We start from the raw sequence: 25,061 nt of genomic DNA on the forward strand, positions 1-25,061 counted from the left end.
TTGCTTTACATCCTGGTATCTATTCCTAGCCATTGTAGCAAAGCAACAATGAGTTAAGATTACAGCCCCTCAGGTGTACCCAGAACTGGTCATGCTAGAGGCCTTGGGGACACCCAACTCCATCCTGGGATCCCAGGAAGTCGACCTGCCTTGCCCTGCCTATGGATCTGGCTTTCAGGAGGTAGTCACACCTCAACCTGCTCAGGGATCCGCCAGTCCAGGGGTTCCAGGAGGTCGACATGCCTCAACTTGCCCAGGAACTCAACTCTCAGGAGGCTGACATCCCTCAACCTGCCAGGGGATTCAATCTCCAAGATGTTGTCAGCCTCAATCTGCCTGGGGATCTGCACCCTGACCAGGGGACACCCAGATCTCAGGTTGCAACAGTACTGTATAGGATAAGCTTCAGGAAGATTCACCCCTAAGGAAGTTCACCCATAAAAATAGAAGGAAGACTATTAGTTGTGGGACTGTGCCCGTTCTCAGCAATAACTCAGGAGCCCAATGAGAACCCCATTGCCTTCCTAGAAAGGGTAGAAGAGGCCCTCCAAAAGTTTACCAATCTGGACTTAGACTCATATGAGGGACAGGTGATTTTAAAGGACAAATCCCTTTCCCAATGTGCATCAGACATCAGGACAAAGTTACAACAGCTACAGCAGCAGGACCCTGCTGCCTCTTTAGATGAGATGGTCCAGACAGCCACCAATACCTTTTATAGAAGAAAACAGAAGAGGGAGGCCAAGGCCCAGGAAAGGGTGAGGAATAAAGAGACAAGGCATGGCCAGATGCTGGCTGCACTCCAAGGAAGCCCTATGACCAACCCTAAGTCCTTGAAGGAGAAGGCATGAGGTAAATGTCTAATCTATAGACAGGCAGACATTGGGCCAAACAGTGTCCGAACCATGGCAAGTCTCCTAAAATGGCTTGTTACCAATGCCGTCAATTGGGACATTGGGCAGCACTCTACCCTTGGGACCCAAGAGCTTCAAGGTCAAGTGCCAAACCTTCTCTCATGATGGTTCAACAGGACTGAAGTCGCCAGCTCCAGACAGCCCGCCTATCATAGACAACCATCATGGGGCTGGGACCAAGGGTGCAACTGGATGTGGCAGGTATATCCGAGAGTATCTTGGTTGACACGGGGGCTACCTATTCTGTCCTGACCTCCTACTCCAGAGCCTTCTCCTCCCAAAACTGTACCATTATGGGTGCCACAGGAAAAAACAATCACAAAAATATTCACCCAAGCACTTCTTTGTTGCTGGGATGGACAAATATTTTCCCACCAGTTTCTGGTGGTCTTCCCTATTCCCTTTTTGGAAGAGACATTTCCCTGCCTTGCAGCTTTTGCAGTCCTGATAGAAGATGCTTTAAAAACTCTTCTCTTGTGGGCAAATGAACTATTTTTACCAGCCACCAAGTGAAAAGACTCCTGAATGTTAGATACCATTTATGGATGTCTGATCAAAGGATTCTCAAATATCAAGTAGTGCTGATGGAAAATCCAGACCTGACTATATCCCCTTGTGAGTTTCTTAACCCAGCTACCCTCCTGCCTACCCCGAGGGCTCTCTCACCTTTCACTCTTGCCTAGAAACTTTGCACCACTGGACAAGACCCTGAGAGGGATTGCCAGAAGATCCTCTGACCAATCCTGAGGAGATCTGGTACACTGATGGAAGCAGCTTTGTCTTGTATAGAAAAAAAAAAAAGAAGAGCCAGATATGCAGTAGTCTCCAATTTTGAGACCATAGGGGCTAAAACTATGCCACCAGGTACTTCAGCCCAGTAGCTGAGCTCATAGTCCTGACTCGAGTTGGGAAAAGGAAAAAGAGGAAAAGGCACACTGACTCAAAGTATGCCTTTCTGGTGCTACATGCACATGCTGCTATTTGGAAAGAAAGAGGCCACTTGATCACCCGAGAGTCCCCAATCAAATATGATGATCAAATCCTTAGACTCTTGAAGGCAGTCATCTGCCCGCTGAGGTTTCAGTCTCCCACTGTAAAGGACACCAAAAAGGGAGCATGGAAGTGGCACGAGGGAATCAAGCAGCTGAGAAGGCAGCTAAGAGAGCAGCATTACAGAGCAATGACTTAATAGGGGTTGTTGCCACCTTAGGTACACAGACTAATTTGTCAGAAACTCCTCATATACTGAATGTGAGACTTTTAAATGCAGGACTGAGGGCTTTCAAGAAGATCATATCAAGTGTTCCAAGAGGAGGGACTCTTTTCTGCCTGGGAACCTCCCATGAAATTTGGTTAACCACTCATTTATGGGAGAAGACCCTCGAAAGATTACTAGAAAGTTCCTTCAGAGGAACAGGCCTCCAAATGAATATAAGGCAAGTGGTCTTTCTTGTCCCACTTGCCAATTAAATAGCCCCCAAGGAGTTCAAAGACCCAAGCTGGCCCAGCCCATCCAACGATGTAGGGCCTACATTGGAGAGGACTGGCAGATGAACTTTACCCAGATGCATTTTTCAAGGGTATAAATACCTACTATTCATGATAGATACATTCACAGAATGAATTGAAGTCTTTCCCACCTGGACTGAGAAGGCTGAGGAGGTAGTTGAAAAAAAAAAAAACAAAAAACAAAAAACTGCTCCATTAAATCATACTGAGATTTCCCCTGCCCAGGTTATTACAAAGTGACAATGGGACACCATTTACTTCTAAGGTCAACCAAGGGGTCTCTAAAGCATTGGGCATTACTTATTACCTTCACTGTGCCTGGAGGCCTCAGTCTTCAGGAAAAGTAGAAAATCAATCAATTATTTAAATCAGTGATATAAAAGATAACCCAGGAGATCTCCCTGGGATGGAAGAAGGCTTTACCAATAGCTCTCCTCTGCACCTGTATTGCCCCTAAGGGATAGGTTGGTCTTAGCCCTTATGAGATGCTATGTGGCATACCTTTTGTTTATGTCAATGGCCTCTTCCTAGATCCAGAGTTTCAGACCTTCCATTCTTATACCATGTCCATTGGGCAATGCCAACAAGAAATACGCTTCTGAGGTGTGAACCAGGACCCAAAAGATTCTAGAGTCACCACTATCAGCTCCAGGAACTCAAATCCTAATTAAACTCTGTAAAGATAGGTCCCCAAAGGCTCAACTCCAGGCCACATGGAAGGACCCCTAATCTGTCTAACTCAAAATCAGTCAAGGTTCCAGGGCACGGCACCTGGATTCACTACTCACAAATCAGGCCATAGAAGAAAACAAAAAAGGACACTCAATACACCTGTGAGCTCCTGGGAGATCTCAGATACCTATTCAGGACTACAAATGAATGTCATTCTAATGAACACCCCAAAAATTAAGTTTCTGGGGATAAGATTTCTCAGGATAGCTCTGAACAGCCAATGCAGCTTGGCAAGGGTTGTATTACAAAATACACAGGAGATAGATCTCTGCATCCCTGAACAAGGAGGGACTTGTTCAGGGATTCAGAGACCTTGAATGAGATATGATGTTTCTGGGTAAATACCTCCAAACAAGTTAAAGAAAGTCTCACAGTCCTCAAGAAAAACATGCAGATCCTATGCGATCTCAAAGAACAAGCTGGAGAATTCCTAGGATGGCTACAGTCTCTCTTTGGGGGATCCTTCTCCTGATGAGTGGGAACTTGGAGTTGGCTAATGCCCCTACTAACCCCTGTTATCACCATACTGATGCTGTTTATGATTTCTCCATGTACTATCAATAGTCCAACCCATTTTATCTCTGTGTATAGTCTTTTCTTGTGTTGTTGCAAGAGGATGTTTGCTATGACCAGTGTGTTCTCTTGGGCAAAAACTCTGTTAGCCTTTCCCCTGCTTCATTTTGCATTCCATGGCCAAACTTGCCCGTTACTCCAAGTGTCTCTTGACTTTCTAATTTTACATTCCAACCCCCTATGATGAAAAGCACAGTTTTTTTTTTTTTTTTTTTTATGTTCTGGAAGGTCTTGTAGTTCCTCATAGAACCACTGAACTTTAGCTTCTTTGGCATTACTGGTTGGGGCATAGACTTGGATTACTGTGATAGTGAATGGTTTGCCTTGGAAACAAAAATGAAAATCATAATGTCAAGTAAAATGTTATTATACATATTCCAAAAAGATTGCTTCTATTTTTTTTCATTATATTTGAAAGTTTTTAAAATTTGAAAAACAACCATAAATATAATTACACAGAGAGTCTACTTGTTTTTGGTTCTTTGTTTGTTTTGCCACATCATGTGGCTTGCAGGAATCTTAGTTCCCTGACCAGGGATTGAAACAGGGCCCTAGCAGTGGAAACATGAAATCCTACTAAAACATGATCAGAGAATCCCCACCACTACCTACTAAAACACAGCATAGGGCCTGTGACCTAACAATTACACTCATGGTTATTTACCAAAAATGACTACAAATAATCAGGAAAAAAGTATATTAAATGTTCATAATGTCCCAAAGGACAAAGTTAAAATTTTAACTTTTAATATTTCTAATATTGGGGGCAATTAATTAATAAAAACTTATTATAAAATAAGAAAAATTAAACATGAAACTTGCATAAAAACAGAAATGACTTGAGTATATGTGTAAATACTTGGCACACCAGTTATTTCCAAAAAAAAGTAAAAGTTTAAGAATTTGAATATATAAAAATCTTTGTATTTCAAAAATTACAAGCAAAATTGAAATGAGAGTACAAATTGTAAACATTAGCTATGTATGGGAACTTAAAATTCTCTATTTTTGATATAAAAATGTCATAAAATGTTTATGAAAAAAGGTAGAAAAATAAAATATATTCTATAAACACACATAGCTTACAGCTAATGGAAAAACGGGTCTAAAATTATTCAATCATACTGAAAATCAAAAATAGAAAAGAAAACAATCATATACTATTTCAAGATTAAAAAGTTAAATATTATAACAAACTGCACTGAAGGACAGTTGCATTTCCATGTACTACTAGTGGTAATACAAATGACACAGCATTTGTGGTAGGAAATTTGACAAAAAAAGTTAAAAATCTTGAGAATATACATATTACAATAAATTCATTTCATTTTAATTTGTCCAGTGGATATCATCAGTGTTTATTTTTGCTGCATTATTGTGCCAAAACTTATATGGTAAAAATTGAGAAAATATTGCATAATGTATCTGTGGATGCTAAATGTAGTTTTTGAAGTTTTTTCTCATCTATTTATTTAATTGTTTCTGTAGCATAATTTAAAATGTTGTCATGGCAAAACCAATACAATATTGTAAAGTTAAACAATAAAATAAAAAATAATAAAAAAATAATAAAAAATAAAAATAAAATGTGTTATTTTCAGGTGTACATAGAGTGAATCAATTATACATACATATATCCACTTGCTTTTAGATTATTTTACATTACATTGTACTGAGTAGAGTTTACTGTGCTACACAGCAGGTTCTTATCTGTTACCAATTTTATATATCAGTTTAGTTCAGTTCAGTTGCTCAGTCATGCCCGACTCTATTGATCCCGTGAACTGCAGCATTCCAGGCCTCCCTGTCCATCAAAACTCCCGAGTTTACCAAACTCATGTCCATTGAGTCGGTGATGCCATCTAACCATCTCATCCTCTGTTGTCCCCTTCTCCTCCTGCCTTCAATCTTTCCCAACATCAGGGTCTTTTCAAATGAGTCAGCCTTCGCATCAGGTGGCCGAAATATTGGAGTTTCAGCTCTAACATCAGTCCTTCCAATGAGCACCCAGGAGTGATTTCCTTTAGGATGGACTAGTTGGATCTCCTTGCAGTCCAAGAGACTCTCAAGAGTCTTCTCCAACACTACAGTTCAAAAGCATTAATACTTCAGCACTGAGTTTTCTTTATAGTCCAACTCTCATACCCATACATGACTATTGGAAAAACCATAGCCTTGACTAGATGGACCTTTGTTGACAAAGTAATGTCTCTGCTTTTTAAAGTGCTGTCTAGGTTGGTCATAACTTTCCTTCCAAGGAGTAAGCATCTTTCAATTTCATGGCTGCAATCACCATCTGCAGTGGTTTTGGAGCCCAGAAAAATAAAGTCAGCTATGGTTTCCACTGTTTCCCCATCTATTTGCCATGAAGTGATGGAACCAGATGCCATGATCTTTGTTTTCTGAATGTTGAGCTTTAAGCAAACTTTTTCACTTTCATCAAGAGGCCTTTTAGTTCCTCTTCACTTTCTTCCATAGGGTGGTGTCATCTGCATATTTTAGGTTATTAATATTTCTCCCAACAGTCTTGATTCAAGCTTGTGCTTCTTCCAGCCCAGGATTTCTCATGATGTACTCTGCATAGAAGTTAAATAAGCAGGGTGACAATATACAGCCTTGATGTACTCCTTTCCTGATTTGGAACCAGTCTGTTCATCCATGTCTAGTTCTAACTGTTGCTCCCTGACCTGCATACAGGTTTCTCAAGAGGCAGGTCAGGTGGTCTGGTATTCCCATCTCTTTCAGAATTTTCCAGTTTATTGTGATCCACACAGTCAAAGGCTTTGGCATAGTCAATAAAACAGAAATAGACGTTTGTCTGGAACTCTCTTGCTTTTTCGATTATCCAGCAAATGTTGACAATTTGATCTCTGGTTCCTCTGCCTTTTCTAAAACCAGCTTGTACATCTGGAAGTTCACAGTTCAAGTATTGCTGAAGTGTGGCTTGAAGAATTTTGAGCATTACTTTACTAGCGTGTGGGATGAGTGCAGTTGTGGGGTAGTTTGAGCATTCTTTGGCATTGCCTTTCTTTGGGATTGGAATGAAAACTGACCTTTTCCAGTCCTGTGGCCACTGCTGAGTTCCCCAAATTTGCTGGCATATTGAGTGCATCATTTTCACAGTATCATCTTTCAGGATTTGGAATAGCTCAACTGGAATTCCATCACCTCCACTAGCTTTTTTCACAGTGATACTTCCTAAGGCCCTCTTGACTTCACATTCCAGGATATCTGGCTCTAGGTGAATAGTCACACCATCGTGATTATCTGGGTCATGAATATCTTTTTTGTATAGTTCTTCTGTATATACTTGCCACCTCTTCATATATGTTAGCCCCGATCTCCCAATTTACCCCTCATTCTCCTTAACACCTGATAACCATAGGTTTGTTTTCTACATCTGTGACTCTACTTATGTTTTGTTAATTTGTACCTTTTTCTTTAGATTCTACACATAAGTGATATCATATGATATTCCCCTCCCTGTCGAACTTACTTCACTCAGTAGGACAATCTCTATGTACACCCATTTTCGCTTATGTGTGTATGTTAAGCCACTTCAGTTGTGTCTGACTCTTTGTGACTCTATGTACTGTAGCCCACCAGGCCCGTCTGTCCGTGGGATTCTCCAGGCTAGAATACTGGAGTGGGTTGCCATGCCTTCCTCCAGGTGATCTTCCCAAATGAAGGATCGGACCCTTGTCTCTGGCATCCCCTCCACTGGCAGGCAAGTTCTTTACCTCTAGCCCCACCTGGGAAGCCTCCCCCCACCCCCAATTTTGCAGCAAATGGCATTACTTTGTTCTTTTATATGGTTGAATAATATTCTATTGTATATAGGTACAGATTCTTTATCTTTTACTCTGGATGAACATTTCAGTTGCTTCCATATCCTGGCTATGGTAAATAGTTCTGCAATGAATACTGAGGTACATGTGTCTTTGCAAATTACAATTTTTCTCCAGATACATGCTCAAGAGTGGGCTTTCTGGGTCATATGGAAGTTCTATTTTTACTTTTTTAGTTAACCTACATATTGTTCTCCATAGTAGCTGTATGAATTTAATTTCCCACAAAGAGTTATAGGAGGGTTCCATTTTCTCTACACCCTCTCCAGTATTTGTAGATTTTTATAATGATGATCATTCTGACTGGTATGAGGTAATACCTAATTGTAGATTTCATTTTCATTTATCTAATAATTAGTGGTATTGAGTAGCTTTTCTTGTGTTTTTGGTCAATATGAATGTCTTTTTGGGATAAATGTCTATTTAGATCTTCCCCCATTTTTGTGTGCTGTTTGTTTTCTTGATATTGAGTGGCTTGAGCTGCTTGTATATTTTGGAGATGTGGTGTATGTCAAAGATTGCTCACCCTAAGTTTTGCTACACTAAATTTATAGTGCTCAGTCTTACATTTAGGTCTCTAAACCATTTTGAGTTTATTTATTTATTTATTTTTGATGCCGTTAGGGAGTGTTCTGATTTTATTCTTTTACATGTAGCAGTTCAGTTTTCTCAGTACCACTTACTGAAGAGACTGTCTTTTCCGCATTGTATATTCTTGCTTCTTTTGTCATAGATTAGATGACCACTGGTATGTGAGTTTATCTCTGAAATTTGATTTCTGTTCCATTGATCTATATTTCCAATTTTGTACCAGAACCATACTATTTTGAATACTGTTGCTTTGTAGTCCAGGCTGAAGTCAGAAAACTAAGATCATGGCATCTGGTCCCATCACCTCATGGCAAATAGATGGGGAAACAGTGGAAACAGTGGCTGACTTTATTTTTCTGGCCTCCAAAATCACTGCAGATGGTGATTTCAGCCATGAAATTAAAAGATGCTTACTCCTTGGAAGGAAAGTTATGACCAACCTAGACAGCATATTAAAAAGCAGACATTACTTTGCCAACAAAGGTCCACATAGTCAAGGCTATGGTTTTTCCTGTGGTCATGTATGGATGTGAGAGTTGGACTGTAAAGAGGGCTGAGTGCCAAAGAATTGATGCTTTTTAACTGTGGTGTTGGGGAAGACTCTTGAGAGTCCTTGGACTGCAAAGAGATCCAACAAGTCCATCCTAAAGGAGATCAGTCCTGGGTGTTCATTGGAACGACTGATGTTGAAGCTGAAACTCCAATACTTTGGCCACCTCATGCGAAGAGCTGACTCATTGGAAAAGACCCTGATACTGGGAAAGATTGAGGGCAGGAAGAGAAGGGGACGACAGAGGATGAGATGGTTAGATGGCATCACTGACTTGAAGGACATGGGTTTGGGGGTACTCCAGGAGTTGGTGATGGACAGTTAGGCCTGGCATGCTGTGGTTCATGGGGTTGCAAAGAGCTGGACATGACTGAGTGACTGAACTGAACTGAAGTCAGGGAGATTAATCATTCTGATTCTATTTTCCTTTCTGAAGATTGCTTGGCAATTCAGGGTTTTTTGTATTTCCATACAAATTGCAAAGCTAATTTGTTCTAATTCTGTGAAAGACTACATTAAATCTATAGATTGCTTTGGTAGTATATTCATTTTCCAAATATTGATTTTTTCCCCTCCAAGAACATTGTATATCACTCCATCTGCTTGTGTTGTCTTTGATTTTTTTCATCAGTATCTTACAGCTGCCTGAGTATCTTATAGTTTATACCTATTAATAAATCTACTTGACTCATCATGTAGGTTTATTCCTAGGTATTTCATTTGTTTTTGTTGCCATGTTAAATGGGATTTTTCTTCAATACCTCATTCTGATCTTTCATTATTAATTTATAGGATTTCAAGAGATTTCTGGATATTAGTTTTTTAGCCTGTTACTTTACCAGATTCATTAATGAGTTTTAGTAGTTTTCCAGGAGCATCTTTATGATTTTCTATGTATAGCATTTTATCATCTGAAAAGAGTGACAGTTTCACATTTTTCTAATTTTAATTATTTTATGTCTTATTCTTCCCTGATTGCCATGACAAGGACTTCCAAAATTATGCTGAATAATAGTGGCAAGAGTGGACATCCTTGTCTTGTTCCTGATCTTAAAGGAAATGCTTTCAGTTTTTCACCTATCAGAATGACATATGCTGTGGGTTTGTCATATATGGTTTTTAATTATGATGAGGCAGATACCTGATATGCCCACTTTCTGAAGACTTTATATCAAAAATGGCTACTGAATTTTGTCAAAACTTTTTCTGTATCAATTGTGATGATTGTACAGTTTCTCTTCTTCAGTTTGTTAATATACTGTGTTACATTGATTCATTTGCATATATTGAAGAATTGTTGCATGCCTGGGGTGAATACCAATTGATCATGATGTAGGATTGTATTAAAGTGCTGTTGGATTTGGCTTGGTAATATTTCATTGAGGATTTTTGAGTAACTTTCATCAGTTACAATGACCTGTAATTTTCTTTATTTGTGATATATTTGGCTGGCTTTTGTGTCAGGATGATGGTGAGCTTGGGTGTGCTCCTTACTCTGAAATTTTTTGGAAGAGTTTGAGCAAGGTGAGTGTTACCTCTTCTCTAAATTTTTGATAGAATTTGCCTGTGAAGCCAGCTGGTTCTGGGCTTCTATTTGTTGGAAGACTTTTTAATCAGTTTCAATTTCATTGTTTGTGATTGTTATGTTTGTATTTTCTGTTTCTTCTATTTCAGTCTTGGAAGGTTATACCTTTCTAAGATTTTGTTTTTCATTTCTTCCAAGTTAGTCATTTTATTGGCATGTGGTTGTTGTAGTAGTCTCATGATTCTTTGTATTTCTGTGGTGCCCACTGTAATTTCTCTTTATTGTATTTTAATTTTATTGATTTGAGTCCTCCCCCCCCCATTTATTTTATTTTTTTGATGAATATGGATACAGGTTTACTTATTTTGTTTATCTTTCGAAAGAACCAGCTTTCAGTTTCATTGATCTGTGTTATTGTTTTCTTTGTATCTATTACATTTAATTCTGCTTTCAGCATTATGAGTTCTTTTCTTCTACTAACTTTCATTTTTGTTTGTTCTTCCTTCTCTAGTTGCCTTAGGCATAAGATTAAGTTGTTTGAGATTTTTCTTGTTTCTTGAAGTAAGATTGTATTTCTATAAACTTCCCTCTTGGAACTGCTTTTGCTTTTTCCCATAGGCTTTGGGTCATCATGTTTTCATTATCATTTTTTTTTCTAGGTTTTTTTTTTTTTAATTTCCTCTTCGATTTCTTTAGTGATCCCTTGATTACTTAGCAGCATATTGTTTACCTCCCATGTGATTATGTATTTTACATTTTCTTTCTGTAACTAATTTCTACCATCATCACATTGTGGTTGGAAAGATGTGTGATATGCTTTCAGTTTTCCTACTTTTGTCTCAGCTTGATTTGTCACCCAAATGGGATCTCATCTGGAGAATATTCTGTGTACACTTGAAAAGAAAATGCATTCTGCTACTTTTGGATAGAATGTCTTAAATGATAGCAATTGAGTCTATTTTGTTGAGTGCTTAATTTAAGGCTTGTGTTTTCTTCTTAATTTTCTGTCTGTATCATCTGCCCATTGGTGTAAGTGGGGTGTTAATTTTTTCCCCTATTATTAAGTTACTATTGATTCTCCCTTTCCTGGCTGTTAGCATTTGCTTATGTATTGTGGTGTTCCTTCCTTGTCTCTCGTAACAATCTATATTTTAAAGTTTATTTTGTCTCATATGAGTATTGCTATCCCACTTTTATTTTGATTTCCATTTGCATGGGGTATCTTTTTCAATCCCCTCATTTTCATTCAGTATATGTCCCTCTTATAGACAACATATATATATGGGGTTTTCTTTTCTTATCCATTTAGCCAGTCTGTGTCTTTGGCTGGAACATCTCATCCATTTACTTTTAAGATAAGTATCAATATGAGTTTTCCTACTGCCATTTTCTTAACTGTTTTGGGTTTGTTTTTGTAGTTTTCTTTTTTTTTTTTTTTTTCCCCTCTTTTGTTCTCCTCTCTTGTGTTTCTTGCCTAGAGGAGTTCCTTTAACATTTGCTATAAAACTGGTTTGAACTTTCCCAGCTTTTGCTTGCCTTTAAAACTGTTGTTTTCTCTGTTGAATCTGAATTAAAGCCTTCCTGGGTAGAGTATTCTGGGTTGCAGAATACTTTCATCATTTTAAATATATCCTGTCACTTCCTCTGGCTTGCAGAGTTTCTGCTGAAAAATCAGCTGATAATCTTATGGTCATTTCCTTATTTGTTATTTGTTGCTTTTCCATTGTTGCTTTAAAATTTTTTAAATTTTTTGGTATTTAATTTTTATTTGCTTGATTACTATATGTCTTGATATGTTTTTCCTTGAGTTTTTCCTGTATGGGACTCTGTACTTACTGGAATTGGGTGACGATTTCCTTTCATGTGCTCTTTTTACCACTAGTGCATATCCATTGAGATCAGGTCCCAGGACTACAGTAGTCATGTACCTGGACCTGCTGTGGAAAGTGGAAGAAAGTCAGTCAAGCCCAACCCATGTACATGCCCACAATGCCCACAGCTGCTAAAGCTGGACCCATCCCAGCTGTCAAAACAATTGTTTTCTTTCTTTCTTTTTTTTTGGCACCGAATTTAGTAAGCCATAAGCAGAGGTGTAGCTCCACAGTTTGCACAGCCATGACAAAAGATTCAGCTCATCTTCCTTAGCCACACAGCCTCTGAGGCTCAGCTGTTATTTTAGCCCCTCCTCTGTGTGAACTTCCTAGTGGGGGAAGTTGTCTCTACCCTCCCAGGACAACAGTACTTCCTTATACATAGTCTAAGAAGCCTTTACAGTTTATCTCTAGCCAGTGATCAATATGCAATCTGCTTAAATTGTTTGAGATTATTTCTCATTTTCACGATTCAAGTATTCATTCGTACCATGAGAATATTGACATAACAACACAGAAAAGCAAGGGTATTCTATACCTGGTGTGTGACCACAACCATCAGTATGAAGCTGATGGCCTCTTCTATTGAATCTTTCAATTCTCCCTTCCCTTTCAATTCTCCCTTCCATACCAGTCAGCTACTATGGTGTTACTATGGTATCTTGACTTTCTTTACATTGCATATGTTATCCTGTCACAATACAGTTATTTAAATGGCCTCTCTTTCTCTTTCCTCCCTTCCAGCAAGTAAATTTTGAGCTTTTTCTTTTAGATCTTAATAATATTTGTTTATTCCATGAAGAAGTTACTTTAAAAACTAGAATTTAGAAGTGATAGAGGTGAAAGAAGGAGTGAAATAGCTGTAAATGTTCTACTTCAAAAGTTGTCTGACATCTAAGCCACAAGACTTTATGCATCTATTAGTAACTTCCTCTTCACATGTCATCAGATCAGATCAGTTGCTCAGTCGTGTCCAACTCTTTGCGACCCTATGAATCGAAGCACGCCAGGCCTTCCTGTTCCTCACCAACTCCCGGAGCTCACTCAAACTCACGTCCATCGAGTCAGTGATGCCATCCAGCCATCTCATCCTCTGTTGTCCCCTTCTCCTCCTGCCCCCAATCCCTCCCAGCATCAGAGGCTTTTCCAATGAGTCAACTCTTCGCATGAGGTGGCCAAAGTACTGGAGTTTCAGCTTTAGCATCATTCCTTCCGAATAAATCCCAGGGCTGATCTCTTTCAGAATGGACTGGTTGATCTCCTTGCAGTCCAAGGGACTCTCAAGAGTCTTCTCCAACACCACAGGTCAAAAGCATCAGTTCTTCGGTGCTCAGCCTTCTTCACAGTCCAACTCTCACAGCCATACATGACCATAGGAAAAACCATAGCCTTGACTAGACGAACCTTTGTTGGCAAAGTAATGTCTCTGCTTTTGAATATGCTATCTAGGTTGGTCATACCTTTCCTTCCAAGGAGTAAGCGTCTTTTAATTTCATGGCTGAGGTCACCATCTGTAGTGATTTTGGAGCCCAGAAATATAAAGTCTGACACTGTTTCCACTGTTTCCCCATCTATTTCCCATGAAATGGTGGGACTGGATGCCATGATCTTCGTTTTCTGAATGTTGAGCTTTAAGCCAACTTTTTCACTCTCCACTTTCACTTTCATCAAGAGGCTTTTGAGTTCCTCTTCACTTTCTGCCATAAGGGTGGTGTCATCTGCATATCTGAGGTTCTTGATGTTTCTCCTGGCAATCTTGATTCCAGCTTGTGTTTCTTCCTGTCCAGTGTTTCTCATGATGTACTCTGCATATAAGTTAAATAAGCAGGGTGACAATATACAGCCTTGACGGACTCCTTTTCCTATTTGGAACCAGTCTGTTGTTCCATGTCCAGTTCTAACTGTTGCTTCCTGACCTGCATACAAATTTCTCAAGAGGCAGATCAGGTGGTCTGGTATTCCCATCTCTTTCATAATTTTCCACAGTTTATTGTGATCCACACAGTCAAAGGCTTTTACATAGTCAATAAAGCAGAAATAGATGTTTTTCTGGAACTCTCTTGCTTTTTCTATGATCCAGCGAATGTTGGCAATTTGATCTCTGGTTCCTCTGCCTTTTATAAAACCAGCTTGAACATCAGGATGTTCACAGTTCGCATATTGCTGAAGCCTGGCTTGGAGAATTTTGAGCATTACATGTTATAGAAAGAGTTCAACTTGCTTTACAAAATCTATTACATGTTAAAACCATTTCCAATACCTACTTTTTTTTTTTTAATTCCTGTTCTCTAGAATAATACTATGTATATGGTTACTAAAATGTGTTTGATGAATGAATAACAGATTCAATAAAAAGAAAAGGGATTTTACTGAAAGACTAGCATGAATTACATATATATATATATATATATATATATATATATAATTTTAGCCACTAGGATGAATATGTTTTGAAATTGGACAAATGAGACAGGGGACAGACAAACATATCTTGATATTTTGAGGTGAAAAGGAGATATACTAGGGGAATGCATTTCAAAATTTTCACAATATATAAAAGATTGTGCTGTTTAGAATAGGCATATATGTTAAGCACTGCAACTTTTATTCGTAAACAGTTCAGTTGAAGCCTAACATGTATACTGAAAAGTTACTAAATTGTAATTGTACAGACTAATACATTTCTACAATTTGAATTAAACTAAAGTCTTTTGCTTTCTCTCAGATTATTTAAGATTGCAAGAAAGTGTCACTCCTATTTTAGTAACATGTTGATGTATGGCAAAACCAATACAATATTGTAATTAGCCTCCAATTAAAATAAATACATTTAAATTAAAAAAAAGAAAGAAAACAGATCATCCTTGAAATATCTGAGCCTATCAGAAATCTGTATTCATAAGTTAACCAGTTGAAGTATATTCCAGTGAATGACAAGCCCATTTGGAATACATTAGAGACATATGAATTTCTTACTTTATGAAAAGCCCTAAAAGAGGAGTTGGCTACCATTAAAGTAGGTAAAAACACTAGCTAAAATTTTAACCAACTATTAAAACCACTCAGCCTAAGACATGTGAAAAGTCAGGCTTCATTGTAAGAAATATTGAAGACAAGACAAAGAACCATAAAAAGCCCCCATTCTGATTCCCATGGTAGTTCATAGGCATGAAAGCAAGCTCTCATCTTGGATCCTTTCTTCATACAAAGCAAAGACTTTAAGGTGTTGTGGCAGGGTAGTAAATCCAGATTCTAAGTTTCCTTGTTTTGGAGGGACTGGTAGAAGCAGAACTATCCTACTTGGCAAGGAAGACAAAACACCTTCAGACCCACAGCTATGTCATTTTTCAGAGGGTAGACTTGCTACCCATGGGGAATGTGCAAGAAACTACCTTATAGCCAATCTTTCTGAAGACAGCACACAGAATCATGCTGTCCCCAGTAAAAGAGAAAATGTACGTTAAGAAGCTTCTGCCCCTAAGGTTTAGAGTCTGTTGAAGACAGAGGCTGAACCAAGAGAGTCATGTACCTCCTTGACCCACTATAAGCTCAAGCTGAATAATAAGCCAACAGCAATCTGCTGGGATCCAGCGGGAATAGAGTGAGCATGTCACCTCTGGTGCAAACATACAAAAATAGTAGTTTAAACAAGAACACTGCAAAAAACATTTTCACACCTAAAGCTTCAAGATCCATGGAATAGCAGCAGTCACTTATTAAAATTAACTGAAGCCAGAGCATGCTCAAGTTAATTCTAGCAACAACAACAAAAAAAATCCAAACCATAACAACTGACTAACTGATCAACACCCCTTAGGAATTGAACTGGGGTCTCCTTCATGGCAGACAGATTCTTTACCAGCTGAAACTCCAGGGAAGTCCAATAATCTGGCGTATGTGCCTATTAAAATAACATTTATCTTAATTTTGGCTCTTCTGTATCAAATATCCATCATTCAGTCAAAAATCATAAGACAATCTGGAAACCTCAGGTGACAAGAAGATAAAATAGTCCACAGAATAATACCTATAGATGCCCCAGAAGTTAGAACTATCATAAACAATTTTTAAAATAACTTTGGTTAATATGTGCAGAGATTTAATAAAAAGAGGTGGACAACTATGCAATGTGAATATACCTATGTAAAAATCATCCCAATCAAGATATATAATTTACAAGCATCTTGCAAATATTTCTCATAATTTCTTCTGCTTAATAGTCTTTAAAAAATATGACTATTGGCTTATATTACCATAGATAATATATATTGCTTTCTGCCTGTTTTGTAATTTATTAAGAAATGCATATATTATGCAACATTTTATATCTGGCTCTTTCTGCTTAGATATTATTGGTGACATTTATTCTGGTTTTGCATTTAGAAATAGTTTCTTCTTTTTCTTTATTATTTGGAGGGAAGAAGATACAGATAAGACTGGTAATGGATAAAATAAAGTTAAAAAAAAAAAAAAAGACTGGCAATGGAAAATCATGGAAATTTTTAAGATTTCTATAGCAAACAATGAATAGTAGCATTAACCCTAACTGAGAACTCACAACAGGGGCTGGTAATTCATATAATTAGTGGGAAAAGTAAGTGAAATCCCAGGTGCCTTTAATACACCCAAATACAAACTGAGAAAGCATTATGTGAAATTATTGTAGCCAAATATATAGACATGTATGGATGTGAGGGTTAGACCATAAAGAAGACTGATCACCAAAGAACTGATGCTTTCAAAATGTGGTGCTAGAGAAGACTCTTGAGAGCCCATTGGACAGCAAGAAGATCAAACCAGTCAATCCTAAAGGAAATCAACTCTGGATATTTATTGGGAGGACTGATACTGAAGCTGAAGCTCTAATACTTTGTCCACCTGATGCAAAACAACTGATTCACTGGAAAAGACCCTGATGATGGGAAAGACTGAGGGCAAGAAGAGAAGAGGGTGACAGAGGATGAGATGGTTGGATGGCATCACTGACTCAGTGGACATGAATTTGAGCAAACTCAGAAAGATAGTGAAGTACTGAAGCCTGGCATGCTACAGTTCATGGAGTTGCAGAGTTGAACATGACTTAGCATCTGAACAGCAACAATAATTGTAGCCAAATGTATTTTGAAATGCCTACATTTGGGGCACAAAATAAGATTCACTTTCACTTTTTAATTCTTAAAGCTTTTGAAACAGTAGATAAAAAATTTAGAGAATGAAACATTTCACTGTTGTTCATTCCCTCAGTTGTGTCTGACTCTTTTGTGACCCCCGTGGACTGTGGCCCTCTAGGCTCCTCTGTTCATGGGATTTCCCAGATAAGAATACTGGAGTGGGTTACCATTTCCTTCTCCAAGGGATCTTCCCAACTCAGGGATTAAACATACATCTCCTGCTTGTCAGGCAGATTCTTTTACCACTGAGCCACTAGGGTGAGAGTCAACATTTCACTAAATCTACCAAATAAGAAGGCATCAGTATGATTTAATTGCTGGAAATCAACACTTCACAATTTCTGGCATAATATAATAAATGATACAATAAATAAATAAACATCGCAGTAAGAAGGTGCAGATCGAATATAGAGAATAAGGAATAAAACAGAGTAGGATGAAGGCCTGGGGAATGTATACCTTGTAAGAAAAGTAAGGAAGTATAAATTAGAGAAGACAAATGAAAATTCTAAGGGATAGTGGCTCCATGAATTATAATTATATGGAAAAATCAAGAGAGAATTGTATTCATCAGAGATCTTCAGAGAAACAGATTATATATATATATATATATATATATATATATATAGAGAGAGAGAGAGAGAGAGAGAGAGATAGTATCCATATGTATCTATAGATATATGAGAGAAGAAGAGAGAGATGTGAGGAATTGACTTATGAAGTTATGGAGGCTACAGTGTTCAGCCTACAGTTCAAGATCTAAGGCTGTCTGGTGGAGAATTCCCTCATGCTTTGAAAGAGCAGTCTAATATTCTACTCAAGTCTTCAGCCAATTGGATGAGGCCCATAGACATTTTGAAGGACAGTCTGTTTTTCTCAAAGTCCACTGGTTTTAACATTAATCTAATTCAAATACATCCAGAAGAATATTTGGCCCAAAAATTAACATATAAAATTAACCATTACTGTACAATGGTTAAATTGTCAAATGTTTAAAAAAACTCAAATGACATAAAGATGAATATTTTTCTACTTGAATTTAATAGTTTTTAAATTGTTAAATAGTTTAAAATAGTTTTAATTCACCTAAACATAAAAATACACAGCTTTTGTTTAATCACTTCAAATCCACTATTATAGTTTTGTGTTGCTTTTTTCCCTCCTTTCTGAGGACATATACTCTATTGACATTCATTAGAACCTGTATTTCTATCATCCCTCAGTCTGGTTAATTGCATTCTGAACCACTCAGGGAGAGCATCTGAGTTCTGCATCACATAATCAATAAGTTGCTAAGTTAAAATTCTACCTCCATGTTATTTCCCTCATTTATTTATAGTCTCTTCTTTATTTTTCACTGACATTAATTTTTACCTATAGGACCATATTATTTTCTAACATAGAAAATGGGAGTAGCATATTAAGCAACCCACCTACCTTACATGGGCTGTGCAAGTAGATTTTATATAGGCTCTGGATCAAGTTTTGTAGCATAATTCTAATCATGCCACTTACCTGTTATTAAATTTTTCATCACTCCTTGTTACTTTAAGCCCTTATGTCAGCAGTTAAGAATCTCTAAGATTTTAACACAATTAATTTATAATTCTATATAGAATACAATTTTGCTATGGTTGTAAATTAATTTGTCTTTTAAATATATCTAATATTTTATTACAGAATCAGTATTGCTTTTGAACGTTAGTCATTTATCATGTTATTTTTAAATTGTATTTTAGCTGTGTTAGATTATCTGTATATTCCCTTGGATGTGCTAAGTTCGGTTAAGTCACTTAGTCATGTTCAACTCTTTGCGACCCCATGGACTGCAGCATGCCAGGCCTCCCTGTCCATCACCAACTTCCAGAGTTTACTCAAACTCATGTCCACTGAGTCAGTGATGATATCCAACCATCTCATCCTCTATTGTATCATTCTCCTCCCACCTTCAATCTTTCCCAACATCAGGGCTTTTTCCAGTGAGTCAGTTCTTCACAGCAAGTGGCCAAAGTATTAGAGTTTCAGCTCCAGCATCAATCCTTCCAATGAGTATTCAGGTCTGATTTCCTTTAGGATAAATTGGTTGGATCTCCTTGCACTCCAAGGGACTCTCAGGAGTCTTTTCCAGCACCACCGTTCAAAAGCATCTATTTGTTGGCACTCAGCTTCCTTTTTAGTCCAACTCTCACATCCGTACATGACCACCAGAAAAAAACATAGCTTTGACTGGAAGGACCTTTATCGATAAAGTAATGCCTCTGCTTTTTAATATGCTGTCTAGGTTGGTCATAGATTTTCTTCCAAGGAGCAAGCGTCTTTTATTTTTTTTTTATTTTATTTTAATTTTTTTTAAGCGTCTTTTAAATTCATGGTTGCAATCACCATCTGCAGTGATTTTGGAGGTGAAGAAAATAAAGTCTGTCACTGTTTCCACTGTTTCTCCATCTATTTGCCATGAAGGGATGGTAATGGATGCCATTACCTAAGTTTTCTGAATGTTGAATTTTAAGCCAATTTTGCACTCTCCTCTTTCACTTTGATCAAAAGGTTCTTTAGTTCTTCTTTGCTTTCTGCCATAAGGGTGGTGTCATCTGTGTATCTTAGGTTGTTGGTATTTCTTCTGGCAATCTTGATTCCAGCTTGTGATTTCTCTAGCCCAGGATTTTATGTGATATGATCTGCATAGAAATTAAATAAGCAGGGTGGTAATATAGGGCCTTGACATACTCCTTTCCTGATTGAACCAGTCTGTTGTTCCATGGCCAGTTCTAACTGTTGCTTGCTGACCTGCATACAGTGTTCTCAGGAGGCAGGTAAAGTGGTCTGGTATGCCCATCTCTTGGAGAATTTTCCAGTTTGTTGTGATCCACATACTGAAAGACTTTGGTGTAGTCAATAAAACAGAAATAGATTTTTTTCTGGAACTCTCTTTCTTTTTGATGATCCAGCGAACGTTGGCAATTTTTCTAGTCTGCACCAAATTTTTATTGATCTTAAGGTTCAAATTTTTATCAAAGTTTTAAAATTTATTTTGAGAAACTTAATTGAGTTTTTCCAAAGGGTTAATGGATTTATTTTACTTTTTTCAGTAGTACTTTTGACTTTACATAGGTAAAATAGTCATGTGATGAGTTATAAAATGGTGCAATTTTCCTCATATATCAACAGATAATACCTTTCTGAGTTTCTTATGTATCTTTTCTAATTTTCTTTTAAACACTTATACAGTCAAAAAATAATGGCACTTGAAAATTGTACAAAAACAAAATTGGACAAAATGCAGAAAAACCTGCACACAGATATTTAAATCAGCTTTTTCATAACTTACAAAACTTGGAAGCAATAAATATGGTGCTTTAGAAGATGTATGGATAAACAAACTTTGGTATATCCAGGCAATATTATATTATCCAGTACTATAAAAATGAGCTATTAAGCCATGAAAAGATGTGGAGGGACATAAATGCATATTAGTAAGTCAATGAAGTCAATCTGAATAGGCTTTATACCATATGAGTCCATACACATGACATTCTGGAAAGAGCAAAACTACAGAGACTATGAAAAGATTTAGTAGTTATCACAGGATAATGATGGGAGGAGATAAATAAATAGGCAGAACCCAGAGGATTTTGCATGGTAGAGAAATTATTTATTTGGTGTTATAAAGATGGATATATGTTATTACTCATTTGGCCCAACCCATCAAACATGCAACACCAGAAGTGAATCTTAAGATGAACTATGGTCTTTGAGTGATTATGATGTGTCGATGTAGATTTATTATTGGTAAAAAAAGAAAAAAAGAAAAACAAACTGAATAAATGAATAAATAAAACACACCTTGTTAGTGAATGGTGTTGATAAATCCCTTGTATGTATGGAGGCAGGGGATGGAAGAGAAATTTCTGTACCTTTCATTCAATTTCATTGTAAACTTAAAAAAAATAAATCTTTAAAAAAACTGAATATGATTCCTCTTTCCCCAACTTTTACACAAATAATAGGACATTATGTACATTGTTTTTGCAAATTGACTTTTTTATTAACACTATAACTTGGAGACCTTTCTACATCAAAATATAGAAAAGAGTGTCATTCTTTTTGTTTTTTTGAAGAGATAGATTATTTATTCTTTTAATTTATATTTTGAGATTATTGCAGATTCACACACAGTTGTCAAAAATAATTCCAAGAGATTTCATACACTCTTGACCTACTTTCTCCTGATGCCACCATTTTGCACTTCTATTGTAGAATTTCATAAACAGAAATTTTACATTGATACAATCCACTGGGCTTATTCATACTTCATTGGTTCTAAATTCACTCTTTCATGTGTGTGTGTTTTTGACTATACTTAGTTCCATGTAGTTTATCACATGTGGAGATTTCTGAGATCATCACTATAGACAAGCTCTATTTTATCTGAACAGTTCTAGTTTATCTGATATAACAGAGTCTTTCCTGCTTTCCTTTGATTGAAGTTTGAATGATATGTCTTTTTACTTTTATTTTCCCCAAATCATTATACTTAAAGTGAGTTTGCTAATAATATCATATAATTAAATTATGCTTTTCATCTATTTTGTTCATTTTAGACCATTTACATTTATTATATTGATATGTCAGTATTTAAAATATTTTTTTCAATCTGTTCCCTAAAATCATGTAAGGTCCCTATTTATTGTCTTCCTGTGTATTATTTTATTTTTTCAGAATTTTATTTTGACTTATCCCACCTTATGACTTTACCAAGCATTAGATGCATCAGAGGTGATTTTCTAGGACTGCCAAGGCTAAATTTTATAAATATATAAACTTCCACATAAGTTCTTTGAATGCTGGCTTCTGGAATACTTACACTAGGGAAAATATATTGCTGGTAAGAATGCAAATTAGTAGAGCCATTTAAGATAAATACTTATGGTATAACCAGAAAATTCAAATATTTATCAAGGACAAATAAAATCATGGGCTTCCCTTGTGATTCAGCTGGTAAAGAAACCACGTGCAATGTGGGAGATCTGGGTTCAATACCTCGGTTGGGAAGATCCCCTGGAAAAGGGAAAGACTACCCATTCCAGTTTTCTAGCCTAGAGAATTCCATGGACTATATAGTCTACGGAGTCACAAAGAGTCAAACATGACTGAGAAACTTTCAGTAGTAGAAGTTTTTTAAATAAAAACATAAGTCCTCAAAAGGTCTACATATGAATGTTCATAGCACCACTTTTCACAATAATTTTAAAAATATAGCAAAGCAAATGTGCATAATCTCATGAATTGATAAACACAGTGTAATACATACATACTCGGTACCAAAAAAAAAAAACAAAAACAAATAACAAAAACAAACTTGTGGACACATGCAACAACACTGATAAATCTCTGAAATTGAAAGATGCCTCATTTCACATTCAGTATTTAAAAATAGAGTCCATAAAGTTTTAACACTGATTTAGAGTTACAAGTTTTTTTCTGAAAAGAAAGTTACCCTCAGTGCTGTAGGCAACTGTGAATAGTCAACAATATCACATGGAAATGAATAGCCTGTACCCCAGTGAGACATTATAAACTGTAAGAGAACACATGCATATCACAGAGGAAAAGTAGTTGCTCAACAGCTACAACAAAGGTAGTTTTGACCGTGTCTCTTCATTACATTTTCAGCTAATTCAACAGTTAGTCCAGAGGGAAAGGTGGACTAGAACAATTACAAACCAGGAACTCACTTCATATAAAAGCATAAAGAGTTTTAAAAATTGTAAAGTTATATTTATATAAACTGTGTGCTAATTAAAATGACTATTTATTAGAATGATTATTCTAATAAACTGGAGAACAAAATATCAGGAATGCTTTGTTTAAACAGCAAATACTGGTAAGTATTTGACTTTATTTATGTACATCTCTATGTGCCTGTGCATATGTTTGTGTATTCTCAAAAGGGTGACTGAGTCTGAAATCAGCCTTTTCTGTTCATTTCAAATCTTTGCAATTAGTCAACAAATAAATGAGCAAACCAACCTTAAAAAAAAAATTTTAAAAAAAGATATCTTTTAAAAATATGAATGAGTTAATGTATTTCCAAAAGAAATGCTGAGCAGAAGTCACTGACATGTCTGGGCTCAAATGTTGGGCAAGGGTGCCAGGTAGGAAGAAGTATTTTATCCATGGACACACTTGTTACTTGACTTTCCTCTCTCTTACTTCCTTTTTTATCTCTCCAATTTCTTCCCATTAAGTCCATTCTTTTCCCATCTCATCCTCACACTTCTTTTCTTCATTCTCATTTATTTGCTTTTTGTTCCCTTTACTTTTGTCTGTAATCACATCAGTTGATGGGACCCAGTTTTGAAGTAGTTTGCATGTATATGTTCAAACTTTTAGCTCCTGAAGCAAAGTGTTCAGTTAAGTAAAAAAAGAATGCATCAAATAATTACATTGAAAATAACAAAATCCAGGTTTTTAACTGTCAGAGAATAGTATTATTAGTAAGGAAATGAGAATGGCTAGAGTAAACCCTGTAATGTTGAAATGATATTGGGGCAGGTCTATAGATAGATAGTTAAGTTTATTTGTGCATGTGTATATGTCTTCATGCACATGTACATACAGTAACAAAACTAGAGCTCAGACTTTGGTTTCTAAATACAATTCTTCACTAAATAGACTCAAGACTCCTGGGATAAATAGCTAAGATGTCTGTACCATCTGCATCTCTGTGACTATAGTCTCCTTAGGAGAGAAAAGAGGAAAAATTTGAATTTCCCTCTCATTCTTCAGACAGCAGGAATCCCTTTTTCTCTGTTTATCTTTCCAGAAAGAGAAAATTTTTACTGGAGTTTTAGTTGCTACAGTAATTGCTATAGCCACCAATACTGACTACCCAGATCTCAACAGAGATCTGCCCTTGGAGCACTGTTACAAGCAAAGTGCAAGAAACAGATAGACAGGAAGATCATACTTAAATCTCAGACTTACTGGTCATTTCCCCAACATTTAATGCACTTTTGTAACTTGTTTGCTTTTGATTTCATTTTAAGCATCCTTGGGTAGGTATTTTTCTGTATACAGTCTAGGGTTTTAAATTATAGTCAACAGTAGAGATAGGTTACACTGGACTTTTCCTATTAAAGCTAAATATTGCATAGTGATATTTTAAAAACATTTCATACTGCTTTTAAATTTTAAGGAACTTAGTTTTCAAACATTTCTAATGTCTCACAAGAGTATTGATATCTTGAAATTATACACTATAAAAATAAACTTAAACTCTGCAATTTACTATTAAATTATATATTCTGCCTTTTGTTCCATCTCTTCATTTAAAAAAGGTTTAAATATTTTAATGATCCAAATATATTGAATTGGGCTTCCTTGGAAGCTCAGCAGTAAAGAAATTCACCTGCCAATGTGGGTAATGTGAGTTCTATCTTCGTTAGTCTGGAAGATCTCCTGGAGAAAGAAATGGCAACCCATTCCAGTATTCTCATCTGGGAAACCACATGGATAGAGGAGCCTGGCCAACTACACAGTCCATGGTGTTGCACGATTTGGACATGACTTAGTGACTAAACAAGAACAACAACATTATGAATACTGATGCTCTTCTTGATGCATTTCCTAAGGTAATACCCTAATCATTAGTTGCAATAAAAATTTTTTTGTAACAAGTTAATATTATAAAGCATTATAAACATGAAGATTTAATAACAACATGATTTTTTTTCTTTTTCCCTTAAATCTTAGGTGGTCCAGATAGTTTATGAAA

The 25,061-nt window shown here is 36.6% G+C and overlaps 1 pseudogene; it reads left to right on the forward strand.

The window, feature by feature from the left end:
• Nucleotides 1-2,030: 2,030 nt before the first annotated feature.
• LOC109563444 (heterogeneous nuclear ribonucleoprotein U-like protein 1) overlaps nt 2,031-25,061 on the forward strand; it is a 79,802-nt pseudogene continuing 56,771 nt past the window's right edge.

This window comes from Bos indicus, chromosome 9 (genome assembly GCF_029378745.1).
Source record: "Bos indicus isolate NIAB-ARS_2022 breed Sahiwal x Tharparkar chromosome 9, NIAB-ARS_B.indTharparkar_mat_pri_1.0, whole genome shotgun sequence".
In the NCBI taxonomy this organism is placed as follows: Eukaryota; Metazoa; Chordata; class Mammalia; order Artiodactyla; family Bovidae; genus Bos; species Bos indicus.